General features: G+C 41.0%; 1 non-coding gene across 1 annotated transcript; it reads left to right on the top strand.

Annotated features, from left to right (window-relative positions):
* The first annotated feature begins 1,513 nt into the window (after positions 1 to 1,513).
* On the top strand, positions 1,514 to 1,588 carry Trnat-ugu. Its single transcript has one exon. It is a non-coding gene; the product is annotated as a tRNA-Thr (tRNA).
* The last annotated feature ends 2,638 nt before the right edge of the window (positions 1,589 to 4,226 follow it).

Below are 4,226 nucleotides of genomic sequence, written 5' to 3'. Positions count from 1 at the left end.
ATGCAATCAACAAAAAGTACAATACGAAACACAAAGTAATGCAATAAGCCTCTTATGGGAAACACTTGCCGAGCAAGACTGAACGCTTTCTTTAGAAGAACAAAGAACAGTGTGAGTACTGCTGTTGTCAACATCAAGTACCGTACGTGCATGAAACACTTTTTTTTTTCTACAAACAAGACACATAGCGCATACCGTCGACTACTGCACTGCAGTTATTTTCGGTGCAATACGGTTAGGATTATAAATAGGGATAAGAAATTAAACGAAGTGAATTCGTCTACAACGCATCCTTATACAGAAAAATTCTGACAGTACCCGTCAGAAAGTTATCGGTACATCTACATCTGTGTGACTACTTTGCAGTTCACGCTCCTCGTAGGAGGTTCATCGCACAACATTCACAATATTTCTCTAGCGTTCCACTCTCTAACAGCACGCGGGAAAAACGAACACTCAGATCTTTCCGCGCGTGCTCTTATTCCGTTTATTTTATTACAATAATCATTTCTCCATATGTAAGTGGATTTCAATAAAATATTTTCGCATTCGGAAGAGATAGTTGGTGACTGAAATTTCTTGAAAAGGTTTCGCCGCAACGAGAAACGCCTTTGTTTTAATGATGGCCGTCCCAACTCTGATGCTATATCCGTGACACTCATTTCGCGATAATAGAAAACGAGTTGCCCTTCTTTGAACTTTTTTTATGTCCACCATCTATTTAATCTGGTAAGACTCCCGTATTGTACAGGAAATGCTTTAAACACACCTCCTCACTCTTGGAAACTGGAAATTTGTGGTAAGTTCTATGGAACCAAACTGCTGAGGTCATCGGTCCCTACCGAGCGAGGTGGCGCAGTGGTTAGAACACTGAACTCGCATTCGGGAGGACGACGGTTGAGTCCCGCGTCCAGCCATCCTGATTTAGGTTTTCCGCGATTTCCCTAAATCGCTCCAGGCAAATGCCGGGATGGTACCTTTGAAAGGGCACGACAGACTTCCTTCCCCGTCCTTCCATAATCCGATGAGACCGATGACCTCGCAGTTTGGTCTCTTCCCCTAATCAACCCAACCCAACCCTCATCGGTCCCTAGGCTTATACACTACTTAATCTAACTTAAACTAACTTACGCTAAGGACTGCACACACCCATGCCCAAGGGAGGACTCGAACCTCCGACGGGGGGAGCCGCGCGAATCGTGGCAAGACGCCTGAGACCGCACGGCTACCCCACGCGGCCTCCTCATTCTGTTAGTATAAATAAAACCAACACCAACATGCACCCACTTGCATGATAGTAAAACTGAGCAGTTAGCTCTTAAAAATGATATAATTTAAATGATAATTAAATGGACACCCTAGCTGCAAACAGGTAAACAGGCCACAAGTAATGAGTATGATGGGAAAACATCTATTAGGCGTACTACGAATGTAGTGGTGTGGACATGTTGGGAATGTGGATCTTACGGGGAGCGTGCAAGGGATACGTCCCTGCAGTCGCACTATCCTCTGTGCCCACGGTGGCTCAGATGGATAGAGCGTCTGCCATGTAAGCAGGAGATCCCGGGTCCGAGTCCCGGTCGGGGCACACATTTTCAACACGTCCCCAATGAAGTACATCAACGCCTGTTTGCACCTAGGGTGTCCATTTAGTAATCGTTTCATTTCTAGCAAAGCTGCATGGTCATCCACGGCAACTGTTCTTTCGGGAACAGATACCACCGTCATTTATAATATAATTTACTTAAATTTTGAGTCGTTGACGTAGAATTCTTCTTTGGCAAATTCACTGGATCGATAATTTGGCTTCCCACAGGTTGAAAGCTTCGTTGCTTTCCTGTATATAGGTTAAAATGAAATAATGAAGCAGGTATTGAGATTTTGCTTCAAACTTTCATGTACGTCGTTTCTTTCGCTACGTAGCATCAGTCAAAATACTTTGCAAAATTTAAAAAAAAAAAGTACAGTACTAGATTCCTGAGTCCAACCAACTACGCCATTACAGAACTGCAGCTGTCTCACGATAAGGCAACTGAGTGTACGGTACTGATACACAAAAGTCAGCAACAAAATTACCATAACTTGGAGCTCACAGATATTTCAATACATCGATGTTTGCGTCCAAAGATATGTGTACAGCATCGATATGATCGAATTTATTTTCAAAATGATACAGATGTATTTCATATTTTGTGATTATAAGAGCAATAAATCTTCCGTTAATAATAAATCATGATGGTCTTTATTTTAACGAGTGTAGTACCGTAAACTACAATACTTCAGGAAAAAACGAGATCTGTTGAGCGGTTACTTTACATACTCTAGCACAGGACAGACAAGCGTAACATAAAGTGTATTTATTTGCTTCCTTTGGTTACGCAATGAGATTTATCATGTAACGCTCAGCTATGTCATCTTGAAAATTTATACTTAATGTCACTGTGAAAGCATAAGTTCATTATTTTAGACTGAAAGGTTGCGACACAACGATCAGGTTCAGTTTTTATAGACAAAAATTTAAATAATATAACAAGCAACACATATTACGTAAGCTGGCCGAAGTGGCCGTGCGGTTAAAGGCGCTGCAGTTTGGAATCGCAAGACCGCTACGGTCGCAGGTTCGAATCCTGCCTCGGGCATGGATATTTGTGATGTCCTTAGGTTAGTTAGGTTTAACTAGTTCTAAGTTCTAGGGGACTAATGACCTCAGCAGTTGAGTCCCATGGTGCTCAGAGCCGTTTGAACCATTTGAACCATATTACGTAAAATTGATAATTATTAAGTGTCATTAATCTAGCGGAAGTAACTGGTTTCATATTCTGAGAAATGATGCGCACTATTTCCAGATAATGAAAGCGACGTCGCAGACAAGTGTGGCAAGTAGCTTCTTAGTTCGGCTGTGACCTATGATGTTACCGAACACCAGTCTGATGTCTTGGTTGATGGCAATAATGATTGCTTGAAAATGCGGTTGCAACCAGGAAACAAGTCGTAAGAAACGGCCGACACATACCTAAAACAGTAAAAAGGACTAGCCATGAAACGTCTATTTCCAAAACGAAAATTCATGATGATGCTATTTAGTTCCTCATTTATAACACATTTCTGGTAAGTAACCCCGAAACTTAGCCGTGTTAATGACACTGGTATTACCCAGTACCAGTCAGTATACCGTATGTACAACTGCATTTTCATGGAAGCAGTCCATCTGGAACACTGGTGTCAGGGACCCGCCACATACTCCGTACGTCTCTCTCCCTCTTCCAGGATGTCCAACTTCTTCAGGTTCTCTTGGATTTTCTGTTAACTGTTTCCAGTCCGTTGAGCAGTTTTCCAATACTTTATGCTAAGTGAACTGTCTCCTTTCGACGTCTGCCTGTCTCTGACTGTAGCGTGACTTTCGGAGGTCAATGGTCGATTGTGGTACAACAGAAAAAAGGATTTCTTTCACTTTGGTATATGCCACTTACGGACGCTGTCTTAGCAAAGATGACGATGATGATGATCACCATGATTTGTGAGCCAGCCCATTAAAAAGCAAGTTCAACTGCGCCCTTGCATGAATTATATACAGGTGAGTGTGGTGAATACTTTGCCAAAGGAAATTAGAAGAAGCATAGCAAAGACGTCGGTAGTATCTTAGAGGTCTACGAAAACTGATCGTACCTTAGCGTGTGAAACGCTTTTTTCTCTCATTTTTTAGGTATAGGTCGGACAGTTATGACTAGCGATTTTTTCTGAATGCAAAGAACAATTGATGGGGTGTGTGAGTGAATTTTACTGTCATTGTGTTATTCTCTGGCCTCATTTGTAATTAAAATCATAGTATCTTATAATTACAAACAATATTAAGCTTCAACGGGGCAATTTTCTGAATAAGTGGAAATACTCTCTCGATGTTTACGAACAAAAATGACGAACAAGGAATGACAATAAACCATACACAAACTCTTGCCAGAGAAAATATTTTTGTTCTAGAAGATTCCAGAAATACCTAACGTTATCTGTTGAATATAGCATCTGTACAAATTGAAAAGAGTAATAAGCTTTTGTGCTCAAGTAACGTATGGCACACTCCAAAAGTGCAGCTCAATCGTTTGAACATTTTGCATATTTAACAATATCAATTTTAAACATATTCGTCACTCTTATTTGGAAAGCATACTAGAGATACATTCGACAACACAGAAACCTGAAGACCATCCTCAAGGAAATCATTGTTAATT

Source organism: Schistocerca piceifrons, chromosome 4 (assembly GCF_021461385.2).
Source record: "Schistocerca piceifrons isolate TAMUIC-IGC-003096 chromosome 4, iqSchPice1.1, whole genome shotgun sequence".
Classification (NCBI taxonomy): Eukaryota; Metazoa; Arthropoda; class Insecta; order Orthoptera; family Acrididae; genus Schistocerca; species Schistocerca piceifrons.
Note: the sequence above shows the minus strand (reverse complement) of the source record. Positions and strands in the feature narration are given on the sequence as shown.